We start from the raw sequence: 23,527 nt of genomic DNA on the forward strand, positions 1-23,527 counted from the left end.
GACCCAAGTGTTGGGGTTGAAAGGGTAGGAGACCCCGCCCTGTGAGACACGGGCAGAGCCTGGCAGGCTCAGGTTCCAAACTGGTCCATACAACAAAAGCATCAAACCAGCCTCCCTTCTGTCTTTGCCTACCAAGGATGGTCACTTCCTATCCCTGCAGAAACCTTCCCAAGGCAACCTTTGCATTACCGAATGACAACCTGGGCAGGAGCTGGACCAGTCTGTGAGGGCAGCTTGGCCCAGGTAAAGAGAACCCTGGCCCCAGCGGGTTGTGGGTCTTTGGCCCCAGCTTGATGATGCTGATTCCTCTTCACCTGGGACCTCTTAGATACTATCGCGAGTCCACGCAGGTGTCGGAAAAACTTAAAAAGAGATGCTTTTCCCCCCTAATCTTATAACATCATTGCCTGTTTTGCAGCTGCCAACCATTTCAGCCTCATGTTCTCTTTCTGCACTAATGTGTTGGGTTTTCCATTTTTTTAAAAGTCTATAAGAAAAATAATTTATGAGAAAATCATAAATAATGGGTATGAGGCATCAAACGTGTTTTCCAAACAGGACCTTCTCATCTTAAGTGGAATAAAAAGGCTTTTTGAATTAAAAAAAAAATCTATTTGCATTTCAGAAGGTCATGGTATTATGTAGTGCTTTTATGAAAGGAAAAAAGCAAACAAATATTAGCAAGGAAAACATCTCAGTTAGTACACCCCGGGGCTAGGGAAAAATCCACCTTTACATGTGCACAGATTAAAAATCTATCTGGTCCTACATTGAGGGGTATGTTTGTTTTTTCATCCAACTTGTATATTCAGGTTGGCGCCTGGGTTTCAGGTCTGTGTGGCAAAGGCAGATTAGAACGGTGATGGTGTTATCACAAGGTTGTAAATGTTAACAGAGCAGGATATGGACACATCACTGTCACCCACCACAGAACCGCCAGCGGCTCCATCTCTCCTCAGCCCTGCCCCAAGCTACTCAGCAGACCTTTGACTCAGTTTCTTGCAGGCCAGTCGGAGAAATCATTTCCGGCCACCCTGGGCTCACCAGGACATCCTGGCGGGAGCCTGGAGCCGGTCTGGAGGGGACAGTGTCCTGCACTATCCATCCCACAAGGGACCTTCAGGCAAGGCCACCCAGAGTCATTTAACCTCAGGCAAATCCGAAATTTGTTTTCTTTCCACTTACAACACTTGGATCCCAAAATGTCACTGGCCCTGAGCAGATATGTGCAGGACACAGCCAGGGTAGCCAAGGAGCCCTCCAATCTACACAACTGAGGAGCGGCGGCTGCACTTCTCAGGACAAGCCACGGAGGCCACACCAGGAGGCGGCAAATCTGCCCACTTCCTGGGGGTCTGGCCCCTTTGCCAACGGCAATCATTCAGACATGCAGAGGAACTGGGAGAGGGAGAGGCACCTCTGTGTTCACAGGACAGGGCACTTGTGGGGGCTTGTGGGCCCTATTTTAGCTGAGAGGCTGTCAGACTTTGCGACAGAGGTGAGCTCTGGAGTCAGCCTCGGTCTGGGTTCGAATCCCAGCTCCCCTACTTGACCTGCTGTGTGACTCTGGGGAAGTTGTTCAGTGCCTCAGTGCCCTTGTCTGTAGGATGGGTGAGCACAGCAGCTCTCGTCCATGCTGTGGAAGGAATGGCAGCATGCAGACCACCTGGTAGTGAGCCCGGCAAACAGAGGTGGCGCTTATCGGAATGGCCGTCTCTCCGCCATTCTCTGTCTGCTTGGCCACCTTCAATCCGCATCGGCTGCGTGGACAATGAGCCACAGAGGGAGGTCACCTGCAAACCCTGGCCACCACTCTTTGCCGTTCAGCCCGGCCTCAGGACTCTGCCATGCCCATCACCTGCATGGGCAGCCCTGGCTCCAAGGCACCCTGGGCCCACGTGTCCTCAGAGCCAGCGGGACGCCAATGCCCAGCATTGCCCGGAGGTTTGACTCCACAGCCTATCCACCCAGGGCCTCCTCATCCCAGGGGCAAATCATGCTGAGGACCTTGACTTACCAGCTTATCACTCTCTACCTGGTTTCCTTTTTTTTTTTTTTTTTTCTCCACAGCTTTGACCACTACTGGGAACAAAAGTTTGCCCTTTCTGTACAAGGATCCAGATTCTAGATGTTGCAAGGACCTTCACTCATGTGCAAAACCTGAATTCTACACCGTAAGTCACAGCTTCTCGTGGCAATATGCTTACTGTTTCACGGAAAGGAGGGCTCTCTCTTCCCGTAGCCATTTCCTCAAATTATACCATGGTCCCTGGCCTATTTCCATTTCTCCTGAAGTGACGCCCATAGCAACGTTCACCAGGAGCTTCTAATTAGACCATTAGTGCAAGCTGCTGGATGGAAGAACGGCCCATTTATCAAATGACTTGTCCAAGAAATGACAGTAAAAACAAATCTACACGTGTCTGTGTGTTAGAGTGTGTTTGAGTGCACGTGTGCTCTCAAATCTGTGCAGGAAGGAGTGCGTCAATAAGAACAAACATCAAACACAGAGACGCCTCCCAAGCCAGGGCGCCCCTTGCTTCCCTGCCCTCCCTTCTGACCCAAGAGGTGGGGAGATGATTTCTACAAAACTTGAAATGTTGAAAATACCCTAAAAGCAAATCTCATCTCGGCTGGCCTCTTGCCTGGGAATATGCTGAAAGGAGAGGCCAGCGAAGCATTTCTTCCACTGCCAGATAGGTTCCCATTTGGAGTCCTGTGCTCTTCTTGCAATTATTTAAGCTGCATCACAGTATTAATAACTCATCGGAGATCATCATCACTGTTCAAAAAGCCTCATTAGGTGCAAAGACAGGCGTCGCGGCTGCCGCCAGGGCAGATACTATAATGAAGTTTGCGTCTCTGCCTCGACCGAAGCGTTTGGGCCTATTACTCCGGAGATAGTCACTGGCTCAGGATTCTTCCTCCAGGGCCTAAAAATATTGTATTCTCAGCTTTGGACACAAAAGCTAATCGGGAAGGAAACAATGGCATCAGCACCTTGGACTGGGAGTTAACAGCATCTAAATAATACCCAGACTCTCTGCTAGGATGTGGGTAAGGGGAGGCTCAGCAGGGAGCTGGCCACGGGGACTGTGGGAGTTCCCAGTGGGTTTTAAAGGAGGATCAATCATGTGTGTGTCTGCATGAGCACATGTCCCTGCTCATGTACATGTGTGTGGGCCTATGTGCATGCGTGTGTGTGCACTGCATACCCGCACGTGTATATGAACATTCCCGGGGCTTACTATGTCCCTGATGCTTTTCCCACATTATCTATTCCCCTATTTTCCCCTGTTTTCTCATTTAGTCCTCAAAAGGTCTTGAGGCATTCGGCCCTCTCCTCTTCTGCCTGGAGAACACCTAGTCAGGCTGCCTGACCCAGCTCAAATGTCATCTCTTCCAGGAAGCCTCCACTAGCACCCCCCGGGGCACTTTGCTCCTCACTTCTCTGTGCTCTGTTGGCACTTTGCACACCTGAGAGCCTGCCCTGGACAGATGTGGTGGGCATGGAGCAATAGGGACGACAGGATCTAGTGGGTGTGGGCCTGGGATGGGCCCTTCTACTCCCTGTGCTTCGGGGCTCCCCTCCCACCCCTGGCAGGGCACATCTGGCCTCCGCAGCCTGGCCCTGCCTCCACTCCAGCACGAACCCTCTCCCGGCTCCCACAACAGCCGCCCAACTGCCTGCCTGAATTCGTTTTCCTGGAGTCTCCTCACCCAGATCTGTCTGCAGTCAGCTTCCCCAGGGACCTGTGTTTCTGCAGGGGCCCTCGGGAGTGGTGTGGGGCCCCAGCTGCCCCACCTTGGAGACTACACCCCATTACCTGGCTTTGCTTTCTCCAGGACACTCCCCACTTCTGCAAATACTCTCCCTGGACCTGACTTCCCTATCTGTCTCCCAACCGGAGTGGGAACTCTGTGACACGGGCCCTGTGTCATCCCTGGCCACGTCCCAGTGCCCTGAGCTGGACCCGGCTCACAGGGGTGCCCAGAGAATAAAGAACTGTGCTTCTGCTTAGCCACCTCTTGAATTAGACTGACAGCTTCTGAGGACAGGGGCCACGACGCTCCCAATGTGTATGCTTAGTGCCTTGTACGGTGTACGGTGCAAAATGGTTGCTTAATCCAGAGCTTCTCTAAGATGTCTGCAAATCACACAGAGCTGGTGAAAATGAGTCCGGGGAGGGGCCCCAGATGCTGCATCTCTACGGCACCCCATTTGCTGGTCTGGAGACCACACTGAGAAGCAAAACGGTAACATGTTCATTAAGTAAATGCCTGCAGGCGTGCACCCCAGGAAGCAGCTCCTCTGTGCGTGCTCACCAGGCCGGGCACAATTTCAGAACCATTTCATGATGTTGATGCTGGCCTGGCACACACAGCACCTGGGAGATAGTGGGTGCTCAATGTTTTCTTTTAATAAAGTGAATATATAAGCCCAGCATCAGAAAATGATGCAGAGAATGGGTTGCAGCTTCAGGGTTTTCCCCTAAAGAGCTGGAATGAGCTTCCCTCTGCTCCTTCTTCCAGCTCACCAAAACATCCCTGAAGAATGAGGCTTGCAAAATTCAGAAGTGTAGGCTGTGTTATGACTATTTGTACTGTTATTATTATTGTTTTGTTTCTTTTTTAGCTGCTTCCTTTCCCTCCTAAGCAAGGCCTGTTCCACCGAGATGTCCGTCCAGCTGCTCGTGACAGTGGAGCCCTGGAAGTTAAGACGTCTGAGTTTCTTTTGAGGACCTGGTCATTTTCAGAGCAAGTTTCCTTCTGGAAGTTTAGGGCCATCCTCTCATTTTCCACCCCACTGGGGAGCGGGTGTCTGCCTGTGTGATGTAGCGAGCCCATCACTGAAATGCAGCAAGATAAGAACCTTGTGATAAAACATGTGCTTTGGGGTGTCAGCGAGGGTGCTGGCAGCATCCCCTAACCCGGGAGGGCTCAGCTGGACACCCTCTAATCCCACTACATGATGAGGACTCACTGCGTTCACCAGAAAGCACCGCCAGCAGCCCCAGCATGGGCCGGGCAGCAGGGCACGGTGCATCTCCACCCACTGGAGAAGGTGCATTCTTGGAAGTGTAATGCCTCACTAGCCCCTACCCTTGGCATCCTGCAGCTTGGCTCTGGGCGGCACTGTGGGCACGCATCAGGGCAGACAGTGTCCTGCTGTTCTCCTCCCTCCTGGTGTGTCCCTGTCTCTCATATTTATGTCTGACTTTTCTGCAGAACCATGTTTCCAGCTGAATGCAACACTGCTTTCTGGATGCTGAGGAACAGAGCCATGCAGTCCCTGTAGGCATCCACAGACACCAGGACTGGTGGACTGAGCCCGGCCTAAACAAACGCCCATGGAAGGGAACGGGTCCATCTCCTCTGAACAGACCTGGGTGGTGGAGAATGGGCTGCACATGCCCCATCAGGTGCAACTCAACTGAGACCAGGGAAAGGCCAGACAGGGCCCAGTCTCCGCCTTCCCTCCCCCCGACTCTGCAGTGTTGTGGGAGAGGTGGGCACACACGCAGGAGGGCAGAGGGTGCATGGTGGTCAGCAGGTGGGCATCTGAACAGGCCCCGGGAAGAGCAGAGCCGAGGGTTAGGCCAGGGCTGACAAGGAGCACCGCAGTGTCTGGCCGCAGGTTGCCCAGGTGACTCCGGAGATCTGCAGGGAGGGCACAGGTGAGGGGTGTGGGGCACTGGGCAGCAGAGGAGGGAAGTCAGGGGACACAGGCTAGATGTTTGTCCAACCCAAATCTCATGTTGAACTGTGATCCCCAGTGTTGCAGGTGGGACCTGGTGGGAGGTGTTGGGTCATGGGGGTGGATCCCTCGTGGCTTGGTGCTGTCCTCACCACAGTGAGTGAGCTCTCATGAGAGCCAGTTGTTTAAAGTATGTGGTACCTTCCCCGTCTGTGCTCCCCTATGACCATGTGAGGCGCCTGCTCCCACTCTGCCTTCTGTCATGAGTAAAAGCTCCCTGAGGCCTCCCCAGAAGCTGAGCAGACGCCGGCGCCATGCCCTGACAGCCTGCAGGACCATGAGCCAATTAAGCCTCTTTTCTGTATAAATCACTCAGCCTCAGGTATGTCTTTATAGCAACACGAGAACAGATTCACACACAAGGGAAGCTGCTTCAGGGAGGGGCACTCAGGTAAGGTGCTGAAGGCTGAGGAGGAGCTTGCCAGACAGCAAGCAGGGCTAGAAACAAGTCCACAGGGTCATGGCAAGATACAGCCGGCTTTCCCCATCCACAGATTCAACTAACTGAAGATGGAAATATTTGAAAAAATATGTGAAATGACAATGTAATAATAAAAGATACAGTCTAACTATGTACATAGCACTTTCATTATATTAGGCATTGTAAGTAATCTAGAGTTGATTTAAAGTATACAGGAGGATGTGCAGGTTACATGCAAATACTACACCTTCTTATATAAGGGACTTGAGCATCCTCAGATTTTAATATCCCCGGGGGGCCTGGAATGAATCCCCGTGCCCCACACAGAGGGACAATGGTTGTGAAGACAGCAGCGGCTGGCTGAGTGCTTCCTGTGCTGAGGCACTGCGCAGGGCGAGTTGCGGGCCTTCATTTCTGAATTAGATTCTCATGGCAGTCCCGCCACGTGAGTGCTGCCGTGGCTCCCGTTGCAGAGATGGCTCAGACTCGGCGACCGGAGTGACTCCCTCAAGCCCCCAGAGCCAGGACCTGGAAGGACCCTGACAGACACCGAAGTCTGTGTCCTCAATCACAACATGCCTGGGCCTGGCAGGAGATGAGCTGCAAAGAGGATGCTGGGCCATCCCCGCCCTGGGAAATACGGCACGCTCACAGCTGGGAAAGCAATGAATCCGGGAATCCAGGCGGTCACTGAACCCACCACCCTCTGTCTCCATAACAGTCTTCACTGAAATTAGATGCACAGGCCTCCGGTTCTGCAGCAGTGGCCTCACGGCCACGCCCTCGCACGGGACCTGTGCTGCTTTCTCACGGCTTTCCCATTTCATTCTCAGCAGCATCCGAGGAGCCAGCTGGTTTTCAGAACCATCTCCGGAGAGTAAGACAGTCTGTTCAAATAGAAAGGCTCTTAAATTATAATAAACCTCGCACACTTTCCCCATCATTAACACGGTGTACCTGTCACTTCAGCTCAGAAGCAGCAGCGTCTCTGTGGAGAGGCCGTTCCTCTATCCTGTGGCTGGGACTCCTTCCTCCCTTCATTTTCCAAGCTGTGAGTGCACGGCTGAGAAGATTGCTGCTGTGTTGTGTGTGGCGAAAGGAAGCGGGCTTCAGCTTCATTCAGGAACAGGAAAGGGGCAGCATCATTAAGGCAGAGGGAGAAAGGAGAAAGCCAGAGTGCCGGTACGTGGCAGAGGCAGAGCCGCGTCAGGAGGAGGCGCAGGGCCTTGGCAGATGAAGAAGCCCAGACACGGAGACGGGGCGAGACGCTTCTCCACTCCGTGTCTTTCACTGGGACAGGGCTATTGTCTTGGAGGGAAACGCCGCCTGCCTGCGCTGCTGAAGCATTCCCGCACTAATCTGGGGGCTTCGCTGCCTGGGAGGGCAGCTGGCTTAGGTCTGTTTTTCACGTATCGCCTTGCTGCTCCATACCTCCCGCCACAGTGGGGTCACGGGGGTCAGGAGGGTCAGGGGGATCAGGAGGGTCAGGAGGGTCGGGGGGTCATGGGGGTCAGGAGGGCCAGGGGGGTCAGGAGGGCCAAGGGGATTAGGGGGGTCAGGAGGGTCAGAGGGGTCAGGAGAGTCAGGGGGGTCAGGGGGGCCATGGGAGTTAGGGGGGTCAGGAGGGTCAGGAGGGTCAGAGGGGTCAGGAGAGTCAGGGGGGTCGGGGGGCCACGGGGGTTAGGGGGGTCAGGAGGGTCGGCCTTTGGAAGGCCCCTGCTGGATGCACACTCAGGGTGCTGATGAATTCACACTGCGGGTGAGAAACGGCAGGGCCGAGGCCTGTCCCTCAAGCACATCCAACCAACGTGCCCCCTCTTGTCTGCAGAGTCCCCCAGGAGAAGGAGGTCCCCAGTCCAGCACCCAGCACAGCTGCCCCCTCAGCCGTGTGAAAGAGGGCAAAGCCCTTGGCTGCAGGGATGGTGAATGGCCTGGCAGGGTGCGGTGGGCGTGACCAGCAGGACACGGAAATGAAGCCACCTCTCCAAGAGCGACCTCTAGGGGCAGCACCATGGTGGGAGAGCCACCATTCTGGAGGGGCGGGCTGGAGGTCCCCGAAAAGAAGAGTGGGGACTTCCCAGGGATGTGGCGTCAAGGAGTCAGCATCATCCAATTTACTCAAAAGGGAGCGGTGACGCGGACCGAACTGGAGGCTTCTCCCATGACCGCTGAGGGACTCGTGTTAGCGCAATGGACCCCAAGACACTCCTAAAAGAGGCGACCCTCACCGACAGCAGAGACGCCCAGGCTGCACAGCGTCAGCCCTGGAGAAGCCATCCAGGGAAGCTTGGCGGGGAGGGCCTGCAGTGGGGAAGGGGCCCCGGGTACTCCGACCACCCTTCCATGGAGGACCCCGCCACGTGGGGTGCCCTGCAGCCAGTCCCTCGGGTGCGTCAGCGAGCCTGGTCTCCAGGACACATGGAGAAGAGGGTGAGAAACACGATGAGATCTGGCCTGTGGCTGAGGCACAGACGGCAAAGCCCCCCTTCTACAGGAAAACTGGTCCCAGGGTGGGGTGGGAGGTGGGGGTCCCCTCTGCATGACTTCCCCACACGCGGTTCTGGAAAGGGGCCTCTGCACACCTCACTGCCAGCATCGCAGGGGTCGTCCCTCCCTGTCTCAGCCACTCGGGTCCCTTTTGTTTCAGGAGGGTGTGTGGCTCTGGCTGAAACGTGAGTGCTGAGGCTACAGATGGCAGGAGCCATAGGATGGAAGGAGGGAGGAGCATCCTCTGCTGGGGTCCTGGGCTGGGGGTCGTGGGGGTGCATGACCTCTGGAGTGGCCCCTGAGGTGACAGCTGGGGGGCGGTCCCAATGGGGAGCAGGGGTGGCAGGGGCTGGTGTTGGAGGCAGGTGTTGGAGGCAGGCATGGGAAGCAGGCAGGCCGGAGGGTGGGAGGGGCTTGGAGAGGTCCCAGCAGCCAATTCCTGGAAGTGCTAGAAGGAGAGCGTCCCAGCGATTGAGCAGGTCAGAGGGCAGTGGGGTCCTCCCACCCAGCGTGACGCCAAGAGGCAAGTCCCCAGTGGATCACCATCACCCCCACAGTGCCTGGTGTGTATGGCCATTGACAAGAGCTTGGCGCGTGTTCACTGACACGGAGGTGGAAAGGGGCTTCGGATTTATCCTGGTGACAATTCAGGAACCCTAAAGGGGCTTTTTAGGAAAATATATTCTAATTACAAAATGAATAAGTGTTTAAAGCAAAAACTTGGGAGAAAATAGGAAAAAGAAAAGAGTTCTCTGGTGGTCTGCCCTGCCCTTCAGTCTCTTGTGGGTTCTGTCCCTGCCCTCAGAGGCTCACTCCACGTCCGGCTGCATCTGAGGGTTGGTCTTGTTTGTGGTCAGCTCTTTTATTGTTTTGTCCACTGGGGATGAACATTTTTGACCTCGGGGTGATGTGGCTCCTTCAGGGACCACCCTGTCCCTCTCCTGTGAGAGCCACTGAAGGCACACCCCTGCTGAAGCTGCCCCTGTCTCTCACCCACCCAAGGAGGCCCTGCCTGTCCTGTTTGGGGTGCTCTGCCTCTCTGCCCCTCCCCCTCCTCAGCAGAGCCCTGCCTGCCTCACCTGGTCCATCTTGTGCAGATGCATGAAGTAACCAGCCCCTCTGTTTGCCCCGATGCCCCAGGGCAGGGCTCTCTGGGCCTGGCAGATGGGCCAGGCAGCTGGGGCACTGGGGAATCTGCCCTGGGGAAGGTGGAGGGTGCAGCCAGGCTGGCCAGGAGGCAGAAAAAAACTCACCCCTGCAGAGGGTGGTGAGGATGATGTGGGGACAGGCACAATCCTTGTGTTCCCCAAAGTCAGCAGGGCTTGCAAAGATGCCAAGGAAAAGGAGGGCAGAGGGTAGAGAGGCAAGAGGTGGGTGCAGGGTAGAGGAAACGGACCTTCTGGGTCAAGGGTTCTCAGCCTGTGGACCGGGGAGGAACCCAGGGCTCTGTGAACTTGGATGACCCACAAATTCACCTCTTTTATTCCCCTCTTACTTACATTAGTGTTTCCTTCTGTTATGAATGTGGGCACCATGCCAGGAAAACAGCAGCCTCCTGTGAGTGCTCATCTCCCAGCACAGTTGTAGATGATCTGACATTTAGTTTACAGTCAGCACCACCTTGAAATCACCACATTTATCAGGCCCACTGCAGGTTCCTGCTACTAATCGTGTTAATAAAAGTGCTCCTACCTCACAGACTTGTTTTTAATGTTTTGATAACTATGTACCAATATGATTGCTTGCTTCTGTGATTCAGTGTGTTTCACTTTATGCATGTGATGCATTATTCTGTAACGTGGGCAGGTCACAGGCTGCACCAGGCTGCTAACAGGATCAAGGGCACAAAACAGCTTCAGAACAAGACATGCAGATGCCCAGGTGGGAAGGAGTGTGGAGACGAGCCCAGGGCAGCCCCAGAGAGGAGCGATCAGCCCCATCCATGATGTTATTCGTCATTATTATCATGAAATCTGAGCATTTCCAGGACCTCATCTGTTGTGTTCTCAGCTGTATCCCAAACCCAGACCAGAGCTGATGCTCACGATGTGGTGCAACCTGTTAGTAAACATTCGCCACTGTTTCTATTACAGCCAGGGTGATCACTGCCCCGATCCTCCACCACCTCTTTTCTTACAGACACTGGGCACCAGGATGAGCACCACTCAGGGCCCAGAGACTTGCTGCTTCCACCTGCCTAAGAGCCATTGTCCTCCCCATGCACCCAGCCGTGCACCGGGGGCCTCTCCCGACACCCCTTCCTTTCTGCACACAGTGAGTGGGTGCATAGGTCGGAGGATGCAATCCTAATAGTAACCCCTCCTGTGGCCCCGTGAGCCAGTCCATGCCCGGGGCAGCCACCGATTGTGCACCGCCCTCTCCTACCCAAGATGCCTTTCAGAAGTGCATGTGCACCTGTCAATAGCTACATCTTGCATTCCTTCATTTCTGGGGCAGGAAGTCATCAGGGGAAAGAGGAAAGAAAATTTTACAGGTAAAGACCAAAAATACTTTATCCCAGCACCGAATGCCATTCCCATGCCTGGACGCTCCTGAACTCAGCCGGGTCCAGCTTGGCCTCACGCTCTGAGGACGGTTGGTCCTGGTGCTGTCTCTGTCACGGAGAAGCTGTGTGTTCCCAAAGGATGCTCAAAAACATGCCAAGTTTGCACATTCCGGCTGCCCAAGGGGCAACGTGTGGCTGGGAGTGAGTGTCCTTTCCTTGCCCTGAGCCCAAGGAGATTGACTTTATGGACAAACATTATGTGAGTGGGGGGTTTATGGGAAGCCGTGTGGGAATCACTCATCCCCACTGTCCTCACAGCTGCCTCAGGTCAGCGCCAGAGCCTGGTCCCTGATAGTTCCATCTTTCCCACCCACACGCTCCCAAAATGTAGTCCACAAATTCATCCGGCGGCCCAGCTCTGCAGTGTACCAACAACACACCATGCTGCTTAGACAGACGGGACGCCTCTAGTGTCGAAACGAGCCCCGCTGCTTTCATGCACGTGGTGCCTCGGGATCTCGGCTAATGCTCTCTACATGACTACAGAAGAATCGATAAAAACATTTTCTAAAAAAAAAATTAAGAAGTAACAGAAAATGTTAACTCCTGGGCAGTTCTTATTGTTTGTTCCAGGGGACACAAAAGGGAGGGCCCCACGGGGTGTTCCCGCACGAAGCAGGGTTGCCACAGTCTGTCCTTCTTTCCATGGACTTCTCGGACAGCGCGTGGTGGGAAGGATCCCGCAGACAACACAGGTAGCTCAGGAAGGCGTCAGGAAGGCAGCCCTGATGGGCATACTCCGTGGAAAGGGAATCTGCTCAGGGGAGCGGCCACAGCTCTGCTGTGACCCGACATTCAGGTAGGGCAGGCCCCACCTGCCCAGAAGCACGTCCTTCCCGCCCACAGGTCACAACAGGGCTTGGCTCCTCACATATGCAGGGCTGGGCAGGACATACCCAGATGCTGGTGGCAGAGGGAGGTTCACTCAGGAATGCCTAAGGGCCTACAGTTTTATGCTCAGGTAGACCCAAGGATGGGAGGTCCTGGGGCGCTGCACAGGTCCTGATTCTCTGCCCACAGGCCGTGTGACCTGACATGTGATCAACCACTCTGTGCAACACGAGCGAATGACAGCACCAGGGCACCCAGATGGGGCCCTCAGTCACTGCACCTTCAGTGCATGGCCAGCAAATGACAGCACCAGGGCGCCCAGATGGGGCCCCCAGTCACTGCACCCTCAGTGCATGGCCAGCGAATGACAGCACCAGGGCACCCAGATGGGGCCCCCAGTCACTGCACCCTCAGTGCATGGCCAGCGAATGACAGCACCAGAGCGCCCAGATGGGGCCCCCAGTCACTGCACCCTCAGTGCATGGCCAGCGAATGACAGCACCAGGGTGCCCAGATGGGGCCCGCAGTCACTGCACCCTCAGTGCATGGCCAGCACTGGGGTAAAGAGGGTACTCGATAAACCGTGAATGAATGAATGAATCAATCAATCAATAAATGGCCACACTGAGGATTTCGTGAGACAATCAAAGTAAAGCCCTGAATATCAGCTACTGACGTCGTCCTCCTATTTGTCTGTCTTGAAAAAGCCAACACTGTCTATGGGTTGGTGAAGATGTCTTGATTTCCTCAGGTATCTGTGTTGGGGCTGAGGGGACCCAGTGCTCTGCAGACACGTCAGCGTCTTCACTGCCTGACCTGGAAATCTAGGCCCTTTCTTAAAGATGCACATTTATTCTCCCTGCTAGAAGCACACACACAAGCAGAGTCACGGGGCTGTGGCATCTTCAGCAATTTAGAAAAAGGCAGCAGCAGGTGTCTAGGGTTGGAAGGACCTTTGAGCCCCGCTGAGCTGCCCCGCTCACCCTCACAGGTGCAGTCCTTCCATGCACAGCATGCTGTTTTGGAAACCCCGGTTGCTGTCGAAGTTGAGGGGACACACTTGTGATGGTTCTGTTCTCCTCTCTGGGCAGTGACAGGAGCCAGGGCAGACCCACGTGGGCCTGGTGGGGGCTGCCCTATGAGGGGCACACTGTCCTCCCTCCGCATCTAGGGCAACAGTGTCCAGCCTGTCCCTGGGCGTCAGGCACCAGCACTGGAAGTGACCCCCTACCTTCTTCCCTGCACAGCTCAGCCCCCCTTCCCTCTTCTCCCTAACCCAGCTCAGCCCCCACTCCCTCTTCACCCTGACCCCCTTCCGCCTCTCAGGTCAGTCCTCCACCCCCTTTCTCCCCTCTTTCCCCAACTCTCTTACCGCCCAACTCAGCTCCCCTCTCCCTCTTCACCCTGACCCCCTTCCCCTACTCAGGTCAGTTCCCCACCCCCTTTCCCCCCAACCTCTTCCCCCCCAGCTCAGCTCCCCCTCCCTCCTCCCTCTCTCCCACCTCTGAACTTGTATTTCCTCATGCATCACGGCATTTCATCCATGTGTTCACTGGGTGCTGAACCTGTATTTCCTCACGCATCACGGCGTTTCATCCATGTGTTCACTGGGTGCTGAACCTGTATTTCCTCATGCATCACGGCGTTTCATCCATGTGTTCACTGGGTGCTGAATGTCAAATGTGTACTGAAGAGACTTCAGCAAACAAAACCCCAGTCCCTGCCCAGGAGGTGCTGGGTTCTGCTGGGGGAGACCCTCAGTGGAAAGAAAATTTTACACTGACGGAAGGCTTGCATCTCACTGAACGTCACAGCTGCACTCCAGGCACGGCCCAGACCCCCGGGCGTCCCCAGGGGGTTCTGTTATGTCCAAGAATCTTTATAACAACATTCAGATGTTGCTTCAAGAGACTTCCAGAATGGAGGCATGAAGACTTCCACTGACCTCGTCCTCAGAGAAACAACCATAACCCATAACAGGTGAAAAGTCTTAAAAAAATCCACCATTCCACATCTCTAGAAATTGTCCTAAGCACATGCAGCAAACTGAGAGACTCTCATTCTGGAAAATCTACTAAATCACAACCCGACGCCGCTTCACGCCCCTGGGATAAACTAAAACATGAAACCGGAACATAGCAAGTGTTGGCGAGGATGTGGATCAACTGCAGCCCTCACGCATTGCTGGTGTGAATGGAAAACGGCACAGCCATGCTGGAAAGCAGGCTGGTAGTTCTTGACAATGCTGAACCGTGTGAGTTATCTTATGAACCAGCCACATCCCAGTTCCAGGGTATAACCGAGAGAAATGAAAACACATGTCCACAGAAATGTGTACACACCAGTGTTCACAGCAACTTTACTTCTAACAGCCAGGAAGTGGGAGGACACCCTGTGTGTATCAGCCCAGGCATGGACTGACAAAGTGTAGCCCACGAGCATGTGAGTTTACTTTTGCTGCTGTAACAAATTACCCGTCTCTGAGGCTTAAACTGACACACACGAATTACCATACAGTTCTGCAGGTCAGAGTCTAAAGTGCCCCTCGAGAGGCTTCTGGGTAGAATCATTTCCTTGTCTCCCATGTCACCGTGACCTCTGTGTCCACTGCCACTTCTTCTCTGACCTGACCCTCCCGCCCCTGTCCTATAAGGACCCTGTGAGTGCATTTAGGGCCCAGCCAGGTAACCTGGGATCATTTCAAGGTCCTAAACTTCATCACCCCAATGAAGTCCCTTTGCCACATCGCGTGCCACATTCACAGGCTCCAAGGATCGCAACGTGGACATCTGGGGGGTCATTATTTTTCCTTCCTCACAACACTGTGAAATGATTCTGCAATAAAAACAAAGCGAGTACGAATGACACTGGACACATGAACCATGACGGCAGTGTGCTGGGTGGCCCAGAAGACTGTGTGGGAGTGACTCTGTTCACATAGGGTGAACGGCAAATCCACAGACAGAAAGTACAGTGGTGGTCATCTTGGGCCAGTGGGAAAAGCAGGGTGGAGGGGGAATGGGGAGTGAGTGCTTAACAGGGATGGGGTATCTCTTGTGGGGTTCACTTTCTTTTGAAAATGTTCTAAAATTAGATTGTGGTGGTGGCTGCACAATTCCAAATGTACTAATCACCATAAATTGTACACTTTCAAAGTCTGAATTTTAAGGCATATGAATTGTATTTCAACCAAGTTTATTTAAAAAAACCATACCATTGGCCATTTTCACGGTGGCGCCTTTGGCACAGATGATGGGTGCCCCTGTGGAACCACTGCAGGGCCCTGAGCGGTGCCCAGTCGTCCTCTTGCTCTGCCTCACCGTGCTGGGGCCATGGGAGAAACATCATTCCACTAGAGAATGTTCTCAGTGAGGCAGAAGTGGTGAAATCTATTGTACCAAGTCTTGACTTCTTGACCCTTAAACAGATTTCTTATTACTCCATGTGACAAATGGGAAGTACAGACAAACTCACACCAAAGTAAATGGCTGGGGGAAACCACCTGGGCCACTGTTTGAGTTGCTAGCTCAAGTAGCCACTTCTTCATGGAAAACCTGTTTTTGCTCAAAATGAGGATTGGCAGACAAGCTGCAGGTAGTCATGTTTGAGTGTTAGGCAGATATCTAATTGAAAAGGAATGGGTGAGTCTGTTGCTTTGAGGCAAAGAGCTGGTGGTATTTGCTGCAAGAACAAACAGAGCTTTCATGCAACACTTAGAACGTTAGAAAGTTTGTGTCTGCCATGGCAAGCTCAATGGCTTCCCAATAGTGAAGGACTTTTCTGATGAGGCTAGTGGTGATGTTAACAAACGTGATTTTTTAAACCACTGTATAATGGAAGACCTGCATAATTCAGAAAACCAACAATTTCATATGACGAATCCATGATGCTACAAAATTATGCATGAGTTTAAAGATCCATTCAGAGGACAAGAGAAACCAATAGGGTTTAGCAGAACAGAGCAGAAGTTCAATGACATGGTGTCAGCTTTTATGCTGCAACTAATGTTTAAGAAACAGGAAACTACCCCTTGTTGACTTTTGAAGTAACATCAAAGAATAATACCTATAATCTTCTGAGGAGACTAAAATGACCCTCCCTTCCCATCTACACATCTGAGTGAGGCTGATTTGTTTCATATATTTCAACCCAAACAACGCATCGCAACAGAGTGGAAACAGAAGCAGAACCTAGAGAACCCAGCCAGCTTCTGTGACACCAGACATGGAAGAGATTTGCAAAAATGTAGCACAATGCCACTGTCTCACTAAGCTGGTGTTGTTTTGGAAAACACAGTTTGTTTTCATAAAATACATTACTTATGTTAACATGGAATAGGCTTATTGTTGATAGTTTAAAACAAACTAATCACTACTTTTCAAATGTCTGGGTTTTGATGTCTCATATGGTAATTATCCATAGGTCTGGCCCCGGTACTTGTCAATCAGTAGATCCAGCCCTGGTACTCATCAGTGGGTCCAGCCCTGGTACTCATCAGTGGATCTAGCCCCAGTACTTATCAATGGGTGCAGTTCCGGTACTATCAATGGATCCAGCCCTGGTACCCGTCAGTGGATCCAGCCCTGGTACTACTCATCAGTGGATCTAGTCCTTGTACTTATCAATGGGTGCAGTCCTGGTACTATCAATGGATCCAGCCCTGGTACCCGTCAGTGGATCCAGCCCTGGTACTTATCAGTGGATCTAGCCCCAGTACTTATCAATGGATCCAGCCCTGGTACTCATCAGTGGATCTAGTCCTTGTACTTATCAATGGGTGCAGTCCTGGTACTATCAATGGATCCAGCCCTGGTACCTGTCAGTGGATCTAGCCCTGGTACTTATCAGTAGGGCTAGCCCTGGTACCGGGGAATAAAATGGCCATCTCCCTGGGCCTCTGAGGGCTGCCATCTGGACGCTGTTCAAGGCTCCGCATTGGCGGCGCAGACCAACCGCCCCTACGTCAGGAAGCATCACATGGAGCTGGAGCCTGGAGACCCGGGGACCCCCGCGTAGATTTGGGGAAGACCAGGCTTTGGCAGGCACTCACTGTGGGTTGTTTAGAGTGGACACTTTAAAAGGTCGGGTATTTAAATTATATCCCCAAACCCAGACGACTGGACTCAACACCATCACGAAGGTGAAGGGTGTGACAACTGCAGCCCCGTCTCTGACTCGGGCCCACTGAGCCAAACGTGGGTTCCCAAACCTGACCCGAGTCCCCAGGCTGGGAGGCTGCCTGTGGTCAGAGCCTGGCAGAGGGAAGGCTCCAGGCCCTGACCAGTCCCCTCTCCTCCCTAGCCACGGACGATCTGCTGATTTCAGCAGCTCCACTGTTCCAGACTGCAGCACGCAGAGATATGTTTTTATTTTCTATAAAGAAGAAAGACTCTTGTCAAAGAGTCAGCTGTGGGTGCTGGGCTGACGACTGTTGTGGATCGGGGGAGAGTGCCCTCCTTCGGGTGTGAGTAGATGCCCGAACCTGAACCTCCTGCTGCGGGTGCAGGAAATGCCAGGGCTCCCCCGACCCACTGGGCCATCGCAGCTCCCTGTGACCACGAGCAAAAGTAAATTTAAATCTCCCGTCAGAGGACTCGGCTCAGGCCTGTATTCTAGTAGTTTCCTCCTATGTTGCCAACTCTAGGCCACTGGCACCATCCCCATCCCTTCCTGTCTCTGGGAATCTCCTTGAAGGAGACTTCTCTGTCTCCCTCCCCCGACCCATCCCTCCATGTCCATCTCCCTACAGCAGCCAGAGGAACCACAATCATTTAAGCTCTTGGAGGTGCTCTACTGCTTCCTGTTGCTCCTGAAATAACAGGGAGAGGCTCAACTCCCGTCTGTCTGGGGAGCCCACCAAGTCCTCCCCCACCAGGACCTGTGAGCTCACCCTGCCTGAGACTCCCTCTCCCAGCTGGGCATGGCTGCTCCCCCACCCTGGCCTCCTGGCCGCCCCCTCTCAGGGAGCACCATTCCCACCACTCCTGTTAATCCTGTTGCTTATCTGTTCTCTGTCTGTCCCCGCAATGTCTGGAAGCTCCCCGGGGCTGAACCTTGTCTTTCAATGTCATCCGTGAATTCTTGCCATCCAGCACATTACTTGGCACAGAGTGGGTGTTCAGCAAACACAGAGTGAAGGAAAGAGTTTTGGATGATTCTTGTGGGGCTCACTGTTTTTCTGCATGCCACTTGTTGAATTATGTGAAGATAGGCACCTAACATTCACCAAGAGGAATTTTCTAGCAGAAAAGCATCTGAAAATTTACTTATGAGAAACAAAGTTAAATAAATGGAATAAAACAAAGCCAGCTCAATCATTACCTTTTCACAAACAATTTAAAATTCAGACCAAGAAGAAATCATTCCTGATTAATTTGTGTCTGTCTTAAGTCTAAGTTTAATCTTTTTGTTTTAACATCACTTCATGCTTAGACAGAAGGAAGCCTTCTGTTTTTTAAGACTAATGCTTAGAGTCTTGTTTATGAGTCACCATGCAAGCATCCATCACTCTGGGAAGCCTATTTGGCAAAAGTTAATCAGAGATCAGAGATTTAATATTATGCACACATTTAAAATTATGAGGAAAAATTCTAAGCAAATAAATCATGTTTTACAAATTACTAATACCCAAGGAACAGATTAAGAGGTGCACTGAAATCACGCTCCAGCCTCAGATGTAGGGGTCCACACGCAGCTCTGATCTGTCCTCAAATGGCTCCAACTAAAACAATTATCAATGTTTGCATATATTTATCTCCGCGTGTGTTTTTAAGAACAGAATGCCAACAGTGTGCTCAGAGCGGCACAGAAGATGAAACAGGACGAGGTCTCAGCCCTCGAGGCTTACAATCAAAGTAGGACAGATAAAACCATTCAGACATGAAATACATCAGTTGGAAAGGCTGTGAGAATTTATGAGGTGCAAGCTTTCGTTGGCTTTTCTTGGGAAAGACAGAACGGAATGGGAGGCCAAATGGCTGAGAACCATCTTGGGCTGGTGGCGTTTGGGGGGAACGATGAATGAAAGATAAACACACTGGAGACGGAGGAGAAAGAGGGATGGTGAGCAGCGGGCTAGAGTGGTCTGGGAGGGGCAGGGCCCTGGGGTAAGAAAGCCAAAAGCCACAGGCTCCACAGTTCTCAGCATGACTCTGTTTCCTCTTAGGGGAACGAGTCACTGGCTAAGTGTATGAAACACAGCTACTTGTGTCTGGAACTGGTCACCCCCTCAGAATTCACAATCTTTCTTTTTTTCTTTCTTTCCCTGCAAAGGGCCTAGAGCTGGTCCTTGGTACGAGCTGAACAGAATAGAGAAAGAATCGGCCTCGTGCCTCCCTCCCGCTGTGCCCAGGCCTCCTGGAAGCAGGACCAGCGTTGCAGATCACGTGACTGATGGAGGTTGTGAGACCTAAGCCTTCCCAGTTCTTAGATTCACTGTTATCTTGGTTTAACCATCTTGGAAACCAATTTAAAAATCTGGAGTTTTCCCCAGTTTACAAATCCCAGTTCAGTCTCTTTCCCAGTTTTGGCTTGCTACAATTAATAATAATAACAGGTAACACTTCCAGAAGGGTCACGGCAGGCTAAGCGCTTGGCTAAGTGCATGCTGGCTTCTCAGAAGGCCCTCGAAGGCACGTTATTCAGTGAGAACAGCAAGTTCTGCACCAGCCACACCAGGACATCATTTATGTTTTTAAAATGCCACGGAAAGCAAATCTGTATACTTTTACAGACATTTTTAGCCGCACAGGAAAGTAAACACATGAAGCAGAAAACACCAGTTGACTCCGAGGTGAGAATCAATTTAACGTGGGGCCTGGGCGGGGGTGGAGCGGGGGATTATTGCTTGAACTGTATACTCTGAGTTTTCAGTGATGAGAAATCACTCATGTGTTGCTTGTGCAATTAAAAAAACAATAAATAATAGTGAAAGTGGCTGCTTTCTGCTGCTTAATTTTCCTTCAGAAAAGATGCTGAGAACAGGGTGGGTGACTGTAAGGCCGTCTGCCTTTGAGTTACTCCATGGCCAGGGTCCCTCTGGAGGCCACAGAAACACAATAGCTGTGGGAGACATGGTGCCGCAGCTGGTTATGGGGTCAGCTGGGGAAGGAAGCGGCGTGAAAACGGAGTCATTTTGTCCCTGGGCCCTGACCTCCCTGTGCTCTGCCTGGAACCCTGCCTCAGGAAGCAGGTCTGCAGTTTCTGACTGGATGACCCAGGACTGAGAGCCCTACAGGAAGACCCAGGCCTTAGATTCAATGTTACTTTGGTCAAACTGATTTGGAAACTAACTTTAAAATCCAGCAGGGCAGCTGCTGTGCCCCTGCTACCCCTCACTCAGTATGGACAGGCGTCCCAGGAGCTCTGGGAATGAGGAAGATGGCAGAAACCAGAGGGCAGAGGTGGAGGAAGAAAGAGCATCCCCCTTGACAGTGTCCACCTCCCCGGTCCTGTCCAGTCACTCAGTGGCCCCCCTTAAGGCACCCAGAGTTCCTCACCTTCCCCATGGGTTTCCTACTCTCCCCTGTCCTGAGCCTGGAGGATTCCTCCTTCTCCTCCCCACTGGTTCTCTCGGATTCTCAGCCTTTCTTCAGCAGTTGGATCAACAATACTGATGCTGAGAAGCCATGCCCACCATTTCCAGCCTCTGCTGACATCCCTCCCCTGACCTGCAGATATTCCCAGCCATACCTCCTTCCTCAGCACGGCTCACCCCAGGGGGTGCTGGGAGAGCAGCCTCTCCCTTCTGCTCCCCAGCTCTGTGAAGGCACAGCTGCTTATCTGTGATTTTATCCCCAGGCTTAGCACGAAGTAGGTATTCGGATGTTTATTGAATGATAAATTAATGAGCCTCAGTAGATTATTTTTTGAACTATTATTTAATTACTCTCTCACTCTCTCTCTGTATGTGTGTGTGTTGTCTCTCCATAACCTGGTGAGTTTTCCAAGGGTAAACAGGATGGTGATTGAGAGTATGATCCATAGTCCCAGGTGATCTGGGTTTAAATACCAGCTCCGCCACTCACTGGCTGGGCAACCCTGGTAAAGTCACACTGGTCAACTTCCTGTGCCTCAAGTTCTTTGCCTACAAAAGGATCAAATGAAGGATCAAATGCTGCTTAATTTTCCTTCAGAAAATGTGCTAAGACCTGGGTGGGCTACTCTAAGAGCATCTGCCTTTGAGTTACTCCACGGCCAAGGTCTCCCATACCTTAATACCCCCTCAGGCACTCCCTGGCTGGAGGCCACAGAAACACAATAGCTGTGGAAGAAGTGGTGTCCTAGCTGGTTATGGGGTCAGCTGGGAAATGAAATGGAGAATCAAATGAAGTTAATGCACATAAAGGGCTTGGAACTGTGCTGGGAAATCTAACACTGGAGAGAGTTAGGTGCAGTTGTCACTGTTATTCTCACTGCCATCCGTATCCCCACTATCACCATCACTACCATCACCATCATAATCGCCATCATCATGAGCATGATCATGATTAATATCATTATCATCACCATCATGATCATCACTATGATCATCATAAACATCATCATCATCTCCCCATCACCACAATCACCATCATCATCATCATCATCATCATAATCACCGTCACCACAATCATCGTCATCACCATCATCCTCCCCATCACCACAATCACCGTCATCACCACCATCCTCCTCCCCATCACCACAATCATCGTCATCACCATCATCCTCCTCCCCATCACTACAATCACTGTCATCACCACCATCATCCTCCCCATCACCACAATCACTGTCATCATCACCATCATCCTCCCCATCACCACAATCACCATCATCACCACCATCCTCCTCCCCATCACCACAATCACTGTCATCATCACCATCCTCCTCCCCATCACTACAATCACCATCATCACCATCATCATCCTCCCCATCACCACAATCACTGTCATCATCACCATCATCATCCTCCCTATCACCACAATCACCGTCATCATCACCATCTTCCTCCCCATCACTACAATAATCACCATCATCACCATCATCCCCCCATCACCACCATCATCACCATCACCATCATCAACTCAAACGGCTCCACCAAGTTTGGAGAGCATCCAACAATAGATCCTTAATAAATTCCTATTATATTGAATTTGACCAAATAATCAGAAAGATAAAGCTTCCTCTAAACATGAAGATTGAAAATCAAGAGAGAAATGGCACAAAATCATAGACATTTTATAAAACACAAATATCTGTACATCAAATAATATAGGCCTGCCCTAAAACAGGACCTAACAGATGAAAGCAATCTTGCTGGTGGGTTCAGAATTGAAGGCCAGGAGGAGAAGATTGTAAGAGAGATGGCACGGCAAGACAGACTGAGGGCAGGGAGGGCTTCCCCAAGGTCAAAGGGAAATGCTGGAAATGATCAATAGACCCTCGGCTTGAGTGAGCCTGCTGCTCTGCACAGCACCTGTCTGTGCCGATGGTGCTTTTCAGCAGGATCGTTTTATTGGAACATTTCAGAGCAGACCTGTGGCTGGGATCCAGCTCTGCCACTTACAGTCTTGTTCACCCTGAGCCAAGATTCCCTCACTCTCGAGCCTGGTTTTCCTTATCTGCGATGTGCAGGTGGAGAAGCGGAGGGGAGCCAGGCCTGGCGAGCCCTCAGAGGCAGCAGTGGTTGCCCGTAGGCCTGCAGAGGCAGTGGAAGGAGGGGCCTCATATCCGTGATGGCTTCCCAGAGATATGCCCCCGCTCCTGGGAGCAGGCTCCATCCAGGCACCTGCTCATCTCACTGGGTCTCACTGTGACGGGTGGGCTAGTGTCCCCTGTGAGAGAGCTGCTGGCCCAGACAGCGCGCCTTGTGCATTCGCCTCGCAGCTGTCAGCCCCTGCAGGCTCTGGGTCCCTGCTTCCTTACCCTTAGGGTTATTTTTCCCCCCCAAACTCGTCCTGTAGCTTCCTCTAAGCCACATGCCCCACCCCCACTAAGCACATATTCTCACAGAGTATCTGCTGAGCTCCTGTTATACTTTATCATTGTTTTAGCAAAAATCTATTCATGCATTTATTTAACTGAGGGGCTCCCAGCCCCCAATACTTCCAGGCTGTGGCCGGGTACCTTGCTGTCCACTGGAGACAGCAGCGGACGGGAGAGGGGCTCTCCCATTCCACGGAGTGGGCTTTCTAGTGGGAGAAAGCGGCCCCAGGCCAATTGTCAAACAGGCAGGACTGTTAGAGCGAGGAAGAGCTGGGAAGGAAACGCATGGGGTGTAGGATGGGTGGAAAGGGCAGGGATTCTAATCTGTGAGGTTGTCTGAGCAGCCTCTCTGAGGAAGAGCTACTCAGTATTGATCTGCTGGGCCGATGATGCTGTCTGTCAGTACCCAGGAGCCAGGACGAACATTCCAGATTCAGGAAGGCAAGTGCAAGAGCTGGCTGAGGCTGCACCATTTAGAGCCTTGATGGGTAGGAAAGCCACC

General features: G+C 52.3%; 1 protein-coding gene across 3 annotated transcripts in view; it reads right to left on the reverse strand.

Moving 5' to 3' along the window:
- CDH4 (cadherin 4) overlaps nucleotides 1–23,527 on the reverse strand; it is a 676,597-nt gene that overhangs the window by 322,112 nt on the left and 330,958 nt on the right. Inside the window, exon 1 of one of the 3 annotated variants that reach the window (XM_025399164.1) lies at nucleotides 7,137–7,363. The exons of the other annotated variants lie outside the window; for them this stretch is intronic. The gene's annotated coding sequence lies outside the window, so the exon portion shown is untranslated. Of the gene's footprint in view, nucleotides 1–7,136; nucleotides 7,364–23,527 lie in introns of those variants that run through there. 3 annotated transcript variants of the gene reach the window in all.

This window comes from Theropithecus gelada, chromosome 10 (genome assembly GCF_003255815.1).
Source record: "Theropithecus gelada isolate Dixy chromosome 10, Tgel_1.0, whole genome shotgun sequence".
Taxonomy (NCBI): domain Eukaryota; kingdom Metazoa; phylum Chordata; class Mammalia; order Primates; family Cercopithecidae; genus Theropithecus; species Theropithecus gelada.